The sequence below is a fragment of the Octodon degus genome, unplaced genomic scaffold, assembly GCF_000260255.1.
Source record: "Octodon degus isolate 3935 unplaced genomic scaffold, OctDeg1.0 scaffold00119, whole genome shotgun sequence".
Lineage (NCBI taxonomy): Eukaryota > Metazoa > Chordata > Mammalia > Rodentia > Octodontidae > Octodon > Octodon degus.
Window position 1 is genome coordinate 6145068 of NW_004524695.1, and position 18878 is coordinate 6163945.

An 18878-nucleotide genomic window follows, 5' to 3' on the forward strand; every position below is an offset into this window, starting at 1 on the left:
GAAAGGAAAGGAAAGGAAAGGAAAGGAAAGGAAAGGAAAGGAAAGGAAAGGAAAGGAAAGGAAAGGAAAGGAAAGGAAAGGAAAGGAAAGGAAGAAGAGGGGAAGAACTGCTTCATAAACTATTCACCAAAACTGTAACTGGAAAAAGGGAGCCCATTCCCCACTTTATTTTAAGAAAATAAAGCTGCATCAATACCTAAACTGACAAAAGTCAGTATCAGAAAAACCATAATCTCATTTATTAGCATAGATCTAAAACCCCAAAGACATGTCATAAAACTTAATTTATCACTGTACTTTGCAAAGTAATAAATCACGAACAGGTGTGGTACACCCCAAGGATATATAAATCATTTAGCATTAGAAAAACCTATTAAAGTTATTTAACAAAGGAACAGGTTAAAGGGGAAAAATATCAAAACTGATTTCAAGAAAATAATAACAAAAATGCTAGATCTCCTGATGCTAAAGCAAACAGTTTAGCAAAGTAGGAATGGATTGGCCCTTCCTTAATAAATAAACTCTTAAAATCAAAAACTGTGTCTAGCACCACACACAACGATGAAGTGTTGGCCATTATCCTTGCTTGTCAGGAAAGAAAGTGAAAGCCAGCCTCGCAGCTTCCTCTCAACACTGTACTGGCTGGCCTACTCAGAACAATGAGGAAAGAAAAATAAATGAGGGGGTGAGGAATTCTGGAGTCTACGACTATAAGTACAGGATGGGTGAATGGTTTTAGAGAAAGAACTGTCTGCATTTAGATTTTCTTGCTAAAGTACCAGCAGGAGGTGTGGGCCTATCCTGATGAAATCCAGAAGCCCTTGGCCTCTCTGTTTAAAATGAAGTTTGGAGAAAGTGAGCCGGGGAGAGGCTTTCTGGGTGCTGAAGTTCCCGTGGACAAGGGCACAAGGCCATGTTCTTATCTCCCATTGTAAGATATTTGCACTTCATGAGTAAGTCCACTATCAGGAAAACTCCAGGAAAAAAAATAATTCAGGAAAGATTTCTACACCTTCTGGAAATATTACATTTCACTTTATTTATTTAATTTTTTGGTGGAATTTAAGGGGGAAAAAAACCACCGGGCATGAATATTCTATTTGGCTCAGAAAAATACAGAGTGTATAAAACATAAGAATAAATAGTGTCCAGTTTAAAAAAAAAAAATAATGCAGAAAGAGCCCAGTGCTGGAGAAGTCCCAAAAGCCTAGTGCGTTACTATACTGTACATACTACAGCAAAGGACTCGTACTAGGGACTCAAGCAATTTAATGAAGATATTAAGGATCTACAAAACTATACTACTATTGCAGCGAAGGTGTCCAGAAAAAAATTTGCATGGAGAATATGAGAAACTTTACCATCTAGGTGCTAGGGACACAGCCAGGGGTAGCGCGCTTACCCAGTGTGGTCTGGGTTCTAGGTTTGATCTCTAACACTACAGGGAAAAAACAAAACAAAAAGATGTATCTTCAGATTTCTATTTCTGTTGCTAAGCTACATGATAGGATGAAAGGAAAAGTTCTGAAGTATATTTTTAAAAATTCATTAGAAATACTAGAATTCATTTATAAAATTATATTCTTTTATGCTTTTGACATTTTTCATCTATGTAAGAAAAAGATAAGAATTTCTAGAGCCAGCCAAATAGCTCAGGAGATGAAGGTGCCTGCAAGCAGGCGCGCAGGGGCTGGGGGTTCAATCCCTGGGCCTTCGTGCCAGCCCCACCCCCAGGGCACACTGAGATAGCAATTGAGACTGGGTGCAGTAGTGCCTCTTGGGAGGCTGTAAACAGGAGAATTACTATGAGTCTGATCTAGTAGTGAGACCCTGAACGCCCTATAGACCCTTCCCTAAAATACAAAACAAAATAAAAAAGAATTTCTTTGGGGATTCCTAATTTCCTAGTGACTAAATATTTTACACTAGAATTTCTTGGCAGTCAAACAAATATTAAGCTATAAATTAATTACCTTAAAATATAAATCCCATAGTAATCATTTCCTAAAAAGACTATATCTATATTTTGGAACACAAAATCACAAGGTTATGAAATCTGAATCATTTTCATGATGGTCAGAAGGGACAATTGTTATTTTATTGGTTCTTTAAACATTCAAATCACAAATTCTAAAAAAAAAAAAACATAGTTCTTTAAAATTAAATTATGTCAGTACAAACATCAGCTGTACTCTAATCAACAGACAGGACAATATAGATATTTTGGAAACATACCAAATAGTTTGGAATTATAGCAAAGGTTTAAATAAACTGCTTTTTAAATTATTTCCAAAGGGTGCTGGGGAGATGGCTCAGTAGAATAAGCGCTTGCCTGGCAAGTGCAAGGGCCTGAGTTCAATCCCCAGTTCTGCCAAAAAAATAAAAATAAATTATTTCCAAACTATGAAGGATATTCTCTTTCCAGAAGGAGTGGTCCTGTTAGGGAAAACATCTCCATTTACTGATTTTGCCTAGCATGCAATCTTCGGCTCCTAGTTAGCTGCTTGGCCACCATTGCACTGATTTTGGTTTTGATTTTGTTTTGTTTGCAACAAATAGTACTGCTCCTTTGATAAACTCATTGCTATTTATCATATGTTTTAAAATTATAAAAATGTTTAGGGGGCCCAGGGGGATGGCTCAGTGGAATAAGTGCTTCCCTGGCAAGTGCGAGGGCCTGAGTTCAATCCCCGGTTCCACAAAAAAAAAAAAAAATGTTGATGGCCAGCAAGATAGCTCAGTGGACTGAGCACCTGCTTTGGCAAGCACAGGGACCAGGGTTCGATCCCTGGTCTCCCTAAGCTGGCAACAGAGTCCAGGTGTGGTGGTACATGTCTATAATTCCAGCACCAAGGAGGCTGGAAATAGAAGGATCACTCCGAGTCCAAGCTGCATAGTGAGACACTGTACCAAATACACAAAAAAATAAAAATAAATAAAAATAAAATTGTTTAGTCCAATGGTCAGGATTTTTTTTTTTTTTCAGAACCCAGGATTAAACAGGCCCTTGAGCTTGCCAGGGAAGCGCTTATTCCACTGAGCCATCTCCCCAGCCCCTCAATGGTCAGGATTGCTTGGTATTCTGTGGTTGCTCTCTTGTAAAAAGCCCAAATACAGCTGCAGATTTTCTTCTAATAAAGAAAGCTGATAGACATCATTTCATTCACCCTTACCTGAATCATCCCAGGTGAACTATGCATTGAGTCATTTTCTGTAATAATGCCCTTTGCCATAAAAATGAATATCTGTGGCCAGCCACTGTGGCAGACACCTGTGACCCCAGCATTCAGGAGGCTGAGGGAGGGGCAATAACCTGGAATACAGTGAGTTCAAGGCCAGCCTGAACTAGATAGTGAGACCGGCTTAAACACACAAACTAACAGACACCCCACACAAAAGCAATGGACCTTCACTGCATGCAGCAAGTGTTCATACATGATATCCTGAAATAACATTTTAATAAATGTTTTACATGCATTAGTGCCAGCATCTTTTACATGAGATAGGGGCAGGAACTTTCTTTGAGGATAAATGTTTCAGGGTTCTTCTCCTGTCATCTCCTCTCCATTAACTCAAAGGAGCAGCACATTGAAGACGTACCAGACCAGACTGTCTCCATCTCTAGCAAAGGATGATATCCTCCATACCACACAGTGCTCCTGACTCAGGCGGTGGTCACGATGGATGACAAATCCAAATAGTAATTCAATTTGCAATGTATTCTCCGCTGCCAACCAAAATCACAGTATTTCTCCACCTCATCACTGATTCCCCTTCATCACCCCAAGTCTCCTGCAACCCACCAGATCCTCCCTGGCTGCCTCACAAAACAGCCTGGAACACCAGCTCTACAGTGGCTACTGATGGGTTATGGCCCAAGTATGACTTGCTGAATTATTATGGTGGGGTTTTCTGATATGGCTGAAGCCCTTAAAACAACAGTTTGTGTAAATAGGATCTCAAGTCCACATCTTATACAGCAATTAACCACTAAGAACAATGTATGCAGTGTGTTAGTAATTGAAACTGTCCTATCAATTTGATTTGAAACTGCCTCATTGCTATCTGTTTATCAATAAAATTATGAAAAAGACAAATGGTACAAAATTTCAAAACAAGAATAAAATATTATCAATGGTTTCTGTAAAAAAATAATAATAATAAAATAAAATACCAAAAAAAAACAACAACAGCTTATCTTCCCAATGACCACTTCCTCCTTCTTCCCCCTCCAGCCCTGGGTACAACTTCCTTTGACCTTTCCTGCCCACACAAGGGAGCCTCCAATCAGCTCCTTGTGTGTCACTAAACCTGCCCCTCAAACTCTACCCCTAACAAAAGTCTATAAAGTCTCAGACTCCCTGTCTCAGGTCAGAGGATCTGCCCATCTCCCTGCCCTTGATCCTCTCCATGTATTTAAAGTTAATAAAGGCTTTCCCTCCCCCTATTTCTGCTTCTCTGCCACACTGCTGGTGCCGCCATTGCTGCTGCCTCTTAAATCTATCAACTAGCGCAGAGAACATGGAATGAAAAGGTGTGGCAGGCCTCCCCCAAATAAAACACTAAAAGGGCATGTACTTGGAGGGAGACAGGGTTAAGCTAACTCCAGGCGAAGGACTCGCTTCCTGGTACTTCCATACCCCACTCCCACCCCACATGGGCTTGGACGCCCTTGAGTTGACTGTAGTTCCCACCTGTGCCTGAAGGCCAGTAATCGTGAGGTCATACAGTCCCCTCCGTGTCTGCTTCCTCTGTAGTGGGGCAGGGAAACAACAGCACCTCTCCGGGAACTGGGGCAGACAACCCTTTCAAAATGATGAGATGAATCATGCCTACTTCATATCCTGAGCAAATTTAGGTCCATTTCCAACAACTTGCCAACAATAACCAGAAAATACATGCAGAACTGTCTGCATCATGAGCCTTCTTGTTAACTCTTAATCTCAGAGGGGGAGTTAAATTCCATGCCACTGAGATGCACACTCTCACACATATGCACACACATAAGCCTCTATCTGTAGCCTCTGTGGGCTCCAGGCTCTTGGAGGACATCAGAAACATCCAACCATAGGAAAAAGAATGGGTCCGTTTACTGTCTAATAAATCTTGCTTTTGTTCTTGGGCTGCGGATCAAACCTGGGGCCTTACACATACTTGGCAAGCACTCTACTGCTGAGCTACACTCTCAACCTAATCCTTTCATAAAATCTAAGGGTTTTTTTTTTTAAGCCTCTGCTACTTGAATTCTAATACTTTAAAAAAATCGTATCAGTTTTTAAAGGTTATTCCTTTTATTTGCAGACTCACATTATAGGACATCTTAGAGCTCTTTTGTAAAAGAGAGGAACATCAGCATATGAAATAGCAACATAATTACCGTGATTATGTATTAAATTGATCCCTGATTCTTCCTGCAAACAAACCATGAGGTATGGAACGGGATGTGTTATGTAACAGTCATTGTTTGGTAAAAGGAAGCATATTAATTCTTTAAAAAAGAATTTTTTCTTGGCACTAAAAAGGAAAATTTACAGATCCAACTTCAAAGAAATTTAAGCTATGACACAGGATAATCAGGCTTTTCCTGGTTTGTTTGCTTTTTGTGGTGTTGGTGACAGAACACAGAGCCTGACTGCTGAGCAGGGTAATTTAGTTAACCTTTATCAGCCTCATTTTTTAAAACAACTTGATAAGAAGAAAATTGTTACAAAATAATACATTTATATTCAATCCATGGGGGGGCTGTCCTCAGGCAGAACGAGTGGAGCGGACAGCATGATGGGAATTAATAATGACTAAATGCAAGCGAAGACTGAAAAAGTTTCGAAAACCCTTCTCCTCTTCCACCTGGTCTGCGCCGTTTCCCTAGACAGGCCATACTGGACATGAGTCCCTGGACCACCTCCTGGCCTGCAGGCTGTCACTGTTACAAAGGGAGGGCAGTTTAGAAACAGACAGCTGAGAAATCTCTTTAGCAATTTGACAGAATTACTTTATAAATACTGAATCTAACAATTTACAATTGAAATTTGCCCTTTCAAAATCAATAATTTTTAAATTTTTTTTCTCTCAGTAATTCATCTTCATTGTATATTATGAAAGGAGATAACTGGAATAGACTAGAAATTTTGAAAGCCAAATTAGTCCTTTAGCACAGACAAAGTGATGAAGACCTCCTGTTATGGCATGCATCTAGATAAACTCCCCCAAAGCCGCATGTGTTCATAGGTGGGGCTTCTAAGAGGTGGCTGGATATAGGGTGTGTGTATATAAATTAAGAGTGTGAAAACTAAATTTATCCACTAATTGCTTCAGAATAGTTCTGGGTGTGGATAATGCAAAGGGCCATCCTACACGTGGGCGACACCACCCAAAAGGCTCGCAGTCTAGATGGCATAAAAGAAGAAGGGAGGCTTGCTGCAGCTCCTCACTGCCTCCTGCCTGCCCTACCATGGACTGTTTCTCCTCTGTGATGCCCTTTTGCCAGCCCACCTTGCCCTGAGGTCAACTGCCTACAGACTAAAGCTTCTACAAACTGTGAGCTAAAATAAACCTTTCCTCCTTTAGCTTGTGGGTGTTGGATATTTTGTCTCAGCAACGAGAAAAGTTAATGAAGATACCTTTATTTCTCAAACCTCAGGGGACACATAAATCTCTCATGATTTTTTTTATGAGCAGGATATATTTATTGAGGGAAAAAAAAACTGTCCAAAAGAGGGACAGAAGGCAGGCCCCGAGTGGGTGATCCCCAGGAAGCTGTCTCTTCCCAGGACTTTAATAAAGGAACAAAATGCTTTGAGGCAGGTCAAAGGTGGTGGAGAATATGGGAACTCACTTAGGTGGGCATGACGTGGGACAAAACCATGGTCTGCCAATAAGATTACAAGCAGGGGCTGGGAGATGGCTCAGTGGAATAAGTGCTTCCCTGGCAAGCACAAGGGCCTGAGTTCAATCCCTGGTTCTGCCCAAAAAGAAAAAAAGAAAGATTACAAGCACGATTGCTCAGGTAAAATTCATTAAATCCAGTACCAAATGGGGAAGTCAGTCATATAGCAAGTGGTCATGAATATGGGACAGGGTCTCTTCCTGTTGAGGGTTGGGTTAGTGACTCATTTGGGCTCTTTCAAGGTGATTGATACCTATTTAGAATATCAATCTCTGATGCTCATCCCTAAAGAAGTATGTAGCTGTATTTGTTTCCTCTTTTGTCTTGAGGTCTGGCCCATTTGGAAGTGTCTGTCTCTTCCAAGTTGCAAAGTCACCTTGGCTTCCATATTGTCCCCTTGAGGGCTTGGCCCTGTCTATAATATTTCTATATAATTCAGCTACCTACAACATTCCCCCCTTTGAAGAAGTAACCTGAACTGCTGTGAAGGACCATGGGTGATGACCTCTCTGGTTTCTTCAGGCTGAAAGGGGTCATAGTTGTGAACTGGCAGAGATACTCTCCAGAGGTTCTATGTAAAGGCCTTCAATAGACACCAGGAATTTTCATCTTAGATAGGCATATAGCTTTGAGTCTGGAAGACACAAAGCCAAAGAAACAATTAAACATGCATGGGTCAAATAATCACATTAACAGGATAATTATGAATACAGTCAAAAATGATTTGCACCAAGTAAACCATAATGATTTCCCATAAAAATGATAAAGATAGAGTCCAGGGGACCTCAGCATCATACATATCATTGATATGATATCTAAAATTTTGAACAGCTATTGAGACATTAGAAGGATTTGGACTGTCATAACATTTTAAAGTTTATAATTATAAAAAGACTAGGGGCTGGAGAGTTAGCTCAGAGGTAAAATGCTTGCCTAGCAAGCTGGAAGCCCTGGGTTCAGTCCTCGGCACCAAAAACAAAAAAATTGTTTAAAAAAATTATCAAGGGCCAGGGAGATGGCTCAGTAGAATAAGTGCTTCCCTGGCAAGCATAAGGGCCTGAGTTCAATCCCCGGTTCCGCCAAAAAATAGATAAATAAATAAGATAAAAAATAAAAAAATTATAAAAAAACTAGTCAGAAATGGTTGTAGGTCCATTAGCAGAGATCTCTTAAATGTAGGGTTTAATTCCTTTTTTTTTTTTTAAATCTTCCATGGCCATTGGATATTGTCTCAAATAAACTGGCCTTTTATGTCCCACCAACTCTAATATTACCTGGGGCACATAAATGACAGGACCTGGGGAAAACACTGAGTACTTTCCAGTTGGCAAAGTGGGACTACTGGCTGGGTAACTACTGACACATCTGCAAGATCATCTACTTTAACAGTCTTTCTCCTTCCATTGGCAGTTAACACAGGTTCCCTCAGGCCAAGAGAGAAGACCCATGACCGCCTCAATCTGAAACTTCCTCTGACTCCATCATGAACACTTTCTTTTTTCCTTCTCTAGCAGCTTTGGACATTGTTTGCTTGAAATGTCCCTTCCCTCTGTCTGGATCCAGGGAAACACTAACTTTTTCCCTGTTTCCTGACTGACCTTTGTTCCTGCAGGCTGCTTTTATCACCTTTATCATTTTTTGTCTATACTTCCATTCTGTATCCTTTCTACTATGAAACACCTCAACTGAGACCAATTCATTCCTGCAAACCCTTCTAACTTCTGCAGCTTGTGACAGATACTTAGGGCCCACCAAGCAAGATGTAACTTTTTGGTTTTAAGGCCTCCTGCAGGCAGCCCTGCCCAAGGAATGTGAAGGTACTTCCCTTGTAGTGGATTTCCTGACATAGGATTAGACTGATAGAGGAAGCATCTTTGAGGGCAATCAGCCCTGCCCAAGGAACGTGAACAGAGCTTCCCTTGTAACAAGGCAGGAAACCCTGAGAAGGCTCAGCTCATGTGGGCTGTATGAGGTGGATAGTTAAGGCCTTACTATGTCTCTATAGACAAAATTTAATGGATCCCAGGAAAAGGAATCTAAAAGTAATCAAGCTTTTTTTTTTTTTTTTTTTGAACCAGGGATTGAACTCAGGCCCTTGTGCTTACCAGAGAAGCGCTTATTCTACTGAGCCATCTCCCCTACCCTAATCAAGTATATTTGCTATAGGTTTTCCCTATATGATTTCCTGGGTTTATCTTTTTTTTTTCTTTCTGTATTTTAGGGAAGAGTCTATAGGGTGTTCTGGGTCTCACTACTAGATCAGACTCATAGTAATTCTCCTGTTTACAGCCTTCCAAGGGCTAGGATTACAGACATGTGCCACCATGCCCAGTCTCAATTGCCATCTCAGCACACCCTGGGGGCGGGGCCGGCATGGCAGTCCCAGGGATCAAACCCCTGGCCCCTGTGCCTGCTTGCAGGCACTTTAATCAAGTGAGCTATTTGGCCGGCCCTCATTACCTGGGTTTTGGTGTCTTCTAAGAAATAAATTTTCTGAGAAATTAGAGCATATATAATCTATGAGCATTTGAGCTAACAGATGAGTTAGAAACCTTTATAAAAGGACTAGCAATTGTAACCCATTGGTTTTAGACCCCTTTATAGAGTCTGACAATTTGTTATAAGTCCCTCTAGCTTTAGTTAAGAGAGGTCACATCTGGGGCCGGGGAGATGGCTCAGTAGGATAAGCGCTTGACTGGCAAATGCAAGGATCTGAGTTCAATCCCTGGTTCCGCATAAAAAAAAAAAAAAGAGAGAGGTCACATCTGTATTAACTATGAGAATGAAATACCTGAGTCCCGAGTTACATTAAAAGTCAACCAGATGGGGGCCTGCCCATTAGCTCAGTTGTTTAAGTGCCTGCTTAAACAAAGCACTCAAGCTCAAGCTGCTGTGGTTCGAACCCAGATACTTACAGCAAACAAGAAAAGCCCTAAGGCATCTTCTGGCCTCCAAAAAAAAAAAAAAAAAAAAAAAAAAAAACCTTCAAAAATCAACCAGATGAACTTATACACTTCTTATGAAATATATAGCATTCAGTCAGATTAAACCAATGTCCAATTCAGTGTTTTGGATATGACCCCCATTGTAAGCAGGGGCCCTGCTGAGGGGTTTTTCCTTCTAACACTAAGGCTGAGTTTTATGTCACAAATACAAGAAGACCTGGCTCTATCTATAGGCCCAAAGCTATTGGACACTTTGTAATCAGTGTCTTTAAAAACTTTTTATGCTGACAGGATTTTATCTGTCCTTGGAGATCTGTTTTGACTAGTGAAATACCTTTTTAAGTCTCATACATAAACAATATATATTACATTTGTAAAAAATCAGTCTCAGCTGCTAGGGATATAGTTCAGCAGTATAAGAGCGTGCCTGGCAAGCTCAAGGTCCTGAGTTCGATCCCAGGTACCAAAAAAGGAAAAAAAGCTAGTATTATAAAAATCAGTCTCAGCATCATCTTGATTAGTAAACAACTTGAATATATATATTGCAGTATCTCAGTTACAGCTAAAGCAAAATGTCTTTTAAAGTCTGTTTCTATTGAAGTATGATGACTGGAAGGAAGGTCAGGGTTGGAGAAGGACAGAGACCTGTGTCATTGTCCAGCAATAGGCTGGGTTTTCCTTTAGTCATGACTGCTCAGGGCTCCTCTGTGGAGATGACAGGAAGAGATAACAGTCCTGAGGGAGGAGGCAAGCGCAGGGCCCTTTAGTCCTAACGGACCACCTAGGAAGCTGAGTCTGAACTCTGGGGCCTGCACCTCAGAGTGCAGTCCCACTTCTAGCAGCTGCCTTGGCAGTCAGAGCATATCTTGTGGGCTTCTTAAGGCAGTTCCTGTTATGCTGGCCTGCCTTCTGACAGCAGTAGCAGATGAACCTCATCAGCAGATGAACCTCATTGTCATTGAGCTCTTCTTGGAGCCCAGAGAATCAGACTCAGGGTCTGTGTTGAGGCCACAATAATGGCAAACACTTTTGATCTTTTTGTTCTTTCTCCCTGGTTTTCTTTTCTTTTTGTTTTGTTTTTTTTTTAATTTTATTTGTGTGTGTGTGTGTGTGTGTGTGTGTGTGTGTGTGTGTGTGTGGCCAGCTCAGCCCACCAGGGGGCGGGGCTGGCTGGCATGAGGTGCTGGTGGATTGAACCATGGTCCCTGTGCTTTGCTAAGCTTGTTCTAAGTAGGTGTTTTAGACCACTGAGCCATCTCACCAGCCCCCTCCCTGGTTTTCTCCCAGTCCTGATTGTAGGATGCTAAGGAAGTTTTTACTATAGTATCAAATGAGTTGTCTAGGGGCTGGGGAGATGGCTCAGTAGAATAAGCACTTGCGTGGCAAGCACAAGGGCCTGAGTTCAATCCCTGGTTCTGCAAAAAAAAAAAAAAAAAAAAAAAAAAAAAAAAAGCCAACTATTCAAATGAGTTGTCTGGAGCAAAAGTTATCTTTTGTAGCTCTTTTCTATTATCTGGAGCTGGTTGAGTAATGAATTTATCTGTAAGAATAATCTGTCCCTCTATTAAATTAGGATCTAGGGAAGTATGCTTTACCAGTTCCTCTATCAAGGTTCTAAGCAAAGAGTGGTATTCATCTTTCTGTTGATAAACAGCTAAAATTTAAAATAACAAGAAGTCTTGGTTCTAGTTCTTAGACCTTCAAGAATACACACTTGAAAGAAAATGTCTTTTCTAGTTTTCTACCTGGCAATTAGGCCAGTAGGGGGTCTGACTGCTTGGGCTCCAGTGGGAACAGGTAGATCCACTGTTTTTCTATCTCTTCACTCTTTGTAACAGTATGATATTTATCTCAAAATATAATAGCAGCTTATAATGCTGCCTTTTACTAGATTTCAAAGCTTGGTTTAAGATTAACATTCATAAATCTGGGTAAATTCTCTAAAGACAATGTACTTATCAGGGTCATCTAAAGATCTTCTAAGATCTGACTATCTGTTTTAGGTCACAAAGAAAAAGGCAAGTGAATTCTGGAAGTTCTAAATTGCCTGTTTACTTCTTTAAAGGATATCATCCTTGAAGAGGTTGGCTAAATTCAGCTAAGGATGGGTGTAGCCTTGTAGATGCCTGGATTACAGCATTTTTAGAAGCCTGCCCTTTAGAAAGGCACATAGGGGAAACTTACTGATACAGGGAAGTAAAACTCCTGACCTGACCTCGATGAGTTAGTGTTTTCTAAACCTGAAGAATGAATTTTAGGAATAAACGGAGGTTGAAAGTAGAATATTTTATTGGGAAAGAAAGCTTCTGCCTCAGAGAGGACAGAAGCGGGGCCCAAGAAGTTGTCTCTTTCAGTTTATTTTTATGGAGCAAAACCATGCAGAGCTAAGGTAGAGAGGAAGGGGTCTCACTTAGGTGGGTGTGGGGTGGAACAAAATTATGGTCAACCAATGGGATTGCAAGCACCACTGCTCAGGTAAAGTTGATTATGCCCAGGGCCAAATGGGGAAGTGAGTCACAGTAAGCCAGCACGAATGAAGGACAGAGACAGGGTCTCTTCCCATTGGGGGTTGGGCTGGTGACTCACTTGGGTCTTTCAGGTGATAGATACCTATTTAGAATATCAATCCCAGGTGCTACTCTTTTAGCATTTGTTTGGCCTTTAGGTCTTTTAGGTCTGGTTCACAGCAGGAGCATCCGTCCCTCCCGTAGTTGCAAGGTAGCTTGTCTTTTGTGCTGTCTCATTCAAGGGCCTGGCCCTATCTGACTGCCTATAATATTTCTATCTAATTTGGCTACCTATAATATTACTTTCGGTAATGCTGGTCGAGGCTGTGATTAACACTGTCTTGTCCTCAGGCGCCAAAGATTAGAGAGGAGCATCCTCAGGCTCCAGGATAGTGAATTCCTTAGGCACCTGAACTGCCTGGTTCTCCTGTAGCTCACATCTACATTTTAAAACTAGATAACAGTGATGTTCTTAATGTGAACAAAATCTGAACATAAGACATTTTTTACCATTTTCCTTTCTATAGTATCGTTCTAGTTGTAAAAGAGTGTCATAATTGATACTTCCCTTTGCATTCCATTTTGGCTCTAGGGGGTACACAGACCACACAAATGTGCAGAAAAATATTAAATAGCTCTCTTTCAGTGTGTACAGATCAAACATCTTCCAGTGAGTAATGATTCACTTTAAAGGAGGGAAAGACTCTGATTGTGAGAGTCCCATAACCTAGAATGCAAAAAGAGTGTTCTGGATATCTCCACCTTACCTCTAATTGATTCCCCCTCAAGGTATCACCTGAGTAGACCACTCCAGAGCAGGTGGATGCTCTTGGAGAGAGGGGAGACAAGATCTGACCAGCCTATCTACCCTCGAACTCGCGCTCAATTTTTGTCTCCTGAGAATCTCATGAACCATGCAAACATGCACTTACTCTTATTGAATATTTGTAAATATGTTACAATTGGTCTGGTAACAGTGATGTCTACAGAAGGAAGCATAAGTATTGTATAAAAAGGTGCTTTGGAAGCAGAGCACTTTCCCTGCTATACTGTAAAAGAGATCACCATTGGCGGTAGACAAGAGACAGCGGACCAGAGGAACTTTGCTCTGGGCCCTAGGGCAAAGAAATCTCCAAGACACTTGTATTCTTCCATCTAGTCACCAGGACAATCTTTCCTAGAAGGACTAGGCTATATTAACTCTTTGGAGCTCATAGGTAAAACTTACATTTAAGGCAGACAAAAATCTTACTCATAGTTAACGTGTAAGGCACAGATGTAAATCATTCCCCTGATAGCCACTGCAGAATGTAAACTATTGCAATTTGCCTCAGCCTAATTTCTGAAGGAGTGACTCTAAGTTGTTCTCTGAAAAGCTCAGGTAGAATTCCTAGTTTACTAGAAGAAAGAAAAAAGTACAAAAGTAAGTGAAGATCTTTCAGGGATCAAGAGCCAGTTTTCACCAAGCACCTTTAGTTATCCGCCAGAGAGTAGCCCTGGCCATGCCACCTCAGATGTTCGCAGTTTCTATTGGCCCACACAACCAGAGCTCAGTCTCCAGAAAGGAACCCAGCTACGTCTCTGGTCCACATTCCATCAGCCCTAGGCTTCAGTGGGGATTCACCAAAGAACAGGTGGGGAATCTGTCCTTTGCTTCAAACAGTGGCAGCTGCTCTAGGAACATTTACTAGATGGCAGAATAACCACTGTTTGTCTAAGTTCTATAAGGGATAGTTAAAAACCTGAACAAAATTACCAAGTGCTTTACAGTAAAGTTTTTAAAGTCTACAACTTAGCACCTAATTAGACCTGGGAGAAAAGGTTAGAGATCCTCCCTCGCATTAAATGTGTTTTGGTCCCATAAGTATGCTGCTTTTGGAGACAGCTCCTTCTAGTGTCACCCAGAAGTTGGTTCTCTCTACTGTGTCTCAGGTTAACCTCCCAAAGGAGACCTACCCAGAACACTAATCTGGGATATGGCTTTTATATGTGTCCTCCTGGACGGGCATAGTCCTCTTTGTCTCATCTGACCCAGAGACGGGGCATGTGTCCTTTTTTTAAAATGACTTCCCTGTCTTCAGTGTTACGCTCATTTTCTGAGGGCTTCACTTAGTTGGAACTATCTATCATTTTCCTTTTACATGCCTCTAAAAAGAAAAGTACAAAGAAGTTGGAAAATTAGGAATAAAGTCAAAGAAAGGAAACTGAAACAGAGCAGGCCTGACATTTCCTCTAGCATGTAGAGGGGGATCAGTCAGTCTGTCCCAGTGAAACCTGTCCTCCAAGTCTTTAAGAATGGTTGCCAACCTAATGTCATTTAGTTAGCAAAAGGAGTCCCGTGTTTTATATACAGACATGTATATTTTAAGTCTGAGATAGACTTAAGTCTCACATTACGGCTACTAGGAGACTTTCTAATGTTACTATGTCTAGTGCGCTTATCTAAAGTCAAGTAAGGAATACCAGTACATTTAGCAACTAGTTCAAATGCAACATATACAAGTACACAACAGCCATAAAATGTCCCATTAAAGAAATATCATATTCATGTTTTAATTTAGATTTACCAACAACATTTTTTTTTTTTTTTTTTTTTTTTTTGCGGAACCGGGGATTGAACTCAGAGCCTTGCGCTTGCCAAGGAAGCGCTTATTCCACTGAGCCAGCTCCCCGGCCCCTAACCAACAACATTTTGATCAAAATTTTAACAAAACCATATGAGAGACAAAGTATGAGCAAGTATAAACAATTTTAACAGAACTATATGAGACAAAACTATATGAGGCAAAACATGAACATATGAGCAATGGGCAAAGTCTTATTTGACTTTGAAGTATAAAAATTTGAAGTATAAAAATTTGTTACTTAAATGAGTCCCAATTTAGAATCTATGAAAGAAAAACAAACTCATAATTCTATCCATCTGTGGGAACCTCCAAATAACACAGGGGGAAAAACTGATCTCAGGTGGATGATCTCCAAATGATATAGGGGAAAAATGAAACTCCCGATCTGAAAAGTACCTGGGACCTTTCTCTAAAACTGAAGAATGAATTTTAGGAACAAAAAAAGGGTTATGAGCAGAATATATTTACTGGGGGAAGGGAAGCTTCTTATCCCTGAGTGAGTGATCTTTCAATCTCATGATTTTGCCACACTGAACACCAGCTTCAACAATTATACAGTATCTTTTTAAAACCATAATTGCCTTGTTTAGATAATTTCTAAATTGATATCATCACCAGAAGTCCTAAAATAGCCACTATTGTAAGTACAAAATAATTTCAAAATCAAATACCATGAAAACTAATGAAGGGCCAGCTAAATATCTCAGTGGATTAAAGTGACTGCTTAGGGGGTGGGGAGATGGCTCAGTGGACTAAGCGCTTCCCTGGTAAGCACAAAGGCTGAGTTCAATCTCTAGTTCTGCCTAAATAAATAAATAAATAAAGTGCCTGCTTAGGGGCCAGGTAGATGGCTCAGTAGAATAAGAGCTTGCCTGGCAAGCGCAAGGGCCTGAGTTCAATCCCCAGTTCTTCAGGGAAAAAAAAAAAGAAGTGCCTGCTTACACAGACACAGTGGCCAGGGGTTTCAATCCCCAGCATATGCCATCCCTGTCCAGGAGCACGCTGAGATGGAGATTGAGACTGGACATGGTTGCACATGCCTGTAATCTCAGCTCTCAGGAGGCTGAAAAAAGGCGGATTAATATGAGTCTGATCTACATCGTTAGACCCTGTAGGCCTTGTACTAAATAGAAAAAAATAAAAAATAAAAAAACTAATGATTCTCAATTTTATTTATTTATTTATTTTGTATTTAGGACAGGGTGTACAGGGTCTCACTGTGTAGATTGGACTAATAGTGATCCTCCTGCTTACCGCCTCTCAAGTGCTGAGATTACAGGTGGGTGCCACCACACCCAGTCTCAGGTGCCATCTCAGTGCACCCCCTGGGATCAAACTCCCAGCCCCTGCATCTGCCTAAGCAGGTGCTTTAATCCACTGAGCTATTTGGCTGGCCCATGAGATTCAATTATTAAAAAATAAAAGAAGCAGGGAGGTAGCTAAGAGGAAAAGTATATGCTTAGCTTGTGTAAGGTCCTAGGTTCCATCCGCAGCTCTACAAAATAATAAAATAAATATTTTCAAATAATGACAAACAGCTGGTTTGCAAAAGTACAGATTTAAAAATAAATAGAAAATAACATTTTTTGTCTTTATCAGTCAGTTGAAAATATTTAGCTCAATGTTTCTCCATTCAAGACAAAGATGAACCAAAATGATACTTAATAAATTAATTCCTAATCCAATTGATAGGTGTTCTTTTTTTCCTTCATACAGGTTGTAGCTATGTCACTAAGGGATCCACTGGCCTTCAACTCGCAACTATCCTCCCGCCTAGGCCTGCTGAGTGCTAGGATTGTAGGCGTGCACCACGACGATGCCCAGCCCGGCATTTCTTTAACAAATCTTGTTTTTCCAAGTATCTTTCTGAAGTGTGCTCTTAGATCTCTTTTCGTGGGGTGGAATGCTGGGGCTAGAACCCAGGACGCTGAACATACTGAGCAAGCTTCTACACTAAGCTGCCCCCAGCCCTTAGATCTGGCTTCTTTTAAATTAGCCAGGTTATTTGATAATGCCAGAGCAAAGGGTTTACAGAGGCTTTCCCTGTCCTGCATCATGGAAAACCAGTCTGAGAAAAAGAGTTGTGAAGACTTTTTATCAAGTGATCTCTTCATAATTTTAAAACTATTTTCAAAAAAATTCTTTGGATGAAATTTCTGAACAAACTACACATTTTTTTTCAAGCTTAAAATTAGCAGAATAAACCTAAGTTTGAGAGCTGGCTCTCAGGAGTCTAAGGTAACCATGTCTTATGTGTGGAAATATAAGAGCCAGCAATTATTGCCCTCTGATGGGGCTGGGCACGTCACTAAATTTTATATATGTATATGTGTGTGCATTGCATACACATATGTAGTCCATAGATATGTAAGTATACTAAATATAAAATATGTAAGCGGGAAACGTTTATCTCATCTATTATAGTCAAATATATATAGACTTAATATTATCTTCATGTATTACATATATGTCTGTATGAAATTTAGACTAAGAAATAGGAGATGAAAGATACCACAAACAAGTAAGAGATAAGATACAGGAGATGAAATTATAGAAACTAAATGAAATTATGTAATATATTCATTTAGATTCATCACATTTGTTCCTGTGTATGTTCTAGCATAGCTATGAAATCTCCTTTATCCGCTATCAGTGGAAAATGATGCTCAGCGGAATCTGGCGACCTCATTCAATCAACAGTGTGCCTGCGTGTCGTTTGCCAAGCACCGTTCCAGACACAGAGGACCAGAATAGACACAGTCAGGTCATCTGTATCCTAGTGATGGCTGGGGAGAAGGGGAAACAAACAAGATAATTCCCAGCAACGACAGTATGAAGAGGACCTGGGGTGGTCCAGGGGCTGCTGAGAGGGGCCGCTGCAGCTGAAGTGCGCATGCGCAGCAGCGAGCAGCCCTGCGCACCCTGAGGAGGCGCAGTACGTAGGAGCAGCTACCCTGGGCCCGAGGACAGAGAGCAGACTTGGCTCGTTGGGGAAGTCAGCGTGCAGGGCTGGAGTCTGCGGAGCAGTGCACAATGCTGCCGTCAGCAGCACCTGGGTCCCTGTAGCTGTGCTGAGGAATTTGGAATTTATCTTTGCAACGGAAAACACTTGGAGGGGTTTAGTTAGGGGAGTGACATAATCTGATTTTATTTCAAAAATAGCTCTCTAGGGTAATGGTAAGAGTATGAGCTTACATACAGGAGGCCTTGGGTTCAATACCTAAGGCAAAATAAATAAATAAATAAATAAATAAATAAATAAATAGAATTTTAAAAAATAAACAATTTGGTGGATGCTGCCTGGAGAATACAATATGAAAACACAAAGTCAAAAGCTTATATGGGGGCCGGGGAGATGGCTCAGTGGAATAAGCGCTTCCCTGGCAAGCGCAAGGGCCTGAGTTCAATCCCCAGTTCCGCCAAAAAATTAAAATAAAAAAGCTTATATGGGGGGCCTGGCCCTAGCTCAGTTCTTTAAGTGGCTGCTTCCACAAGGCTGTCAGCCTCAGGTTGCTGTAGTTCGATCCCCACAACACTCCAGCCCGCCAAAAGTGCCCTGAAGGCATTTGAGGAGCAAAAAAAAAAAGCCTTATTTTACCTTGGTCTTAACCATCCAGTAGAAAAGTATGAAGACGAAATATAGGAAGTAAAGCCATGCTCTTACGTTGAGCTGTAGGGGACTCAGGTTAACAATTTCTTACATTGACAATTAAACAGAAGACCCAATGCTATTATGGACTACTGGACTCTTTCGGAATATGTTGCTGAGTTTACACACCTATAATATTCAAATAACGGAACTTAGAAATAAAGGGGACACAGATGAATGTCCATTTTGTATCTGTGTATTCAAAGTGGTTAGGATAGGGGCTGGAGAGATGGCTCAGTGGTCTAAAGCACCTACTTGAAACAA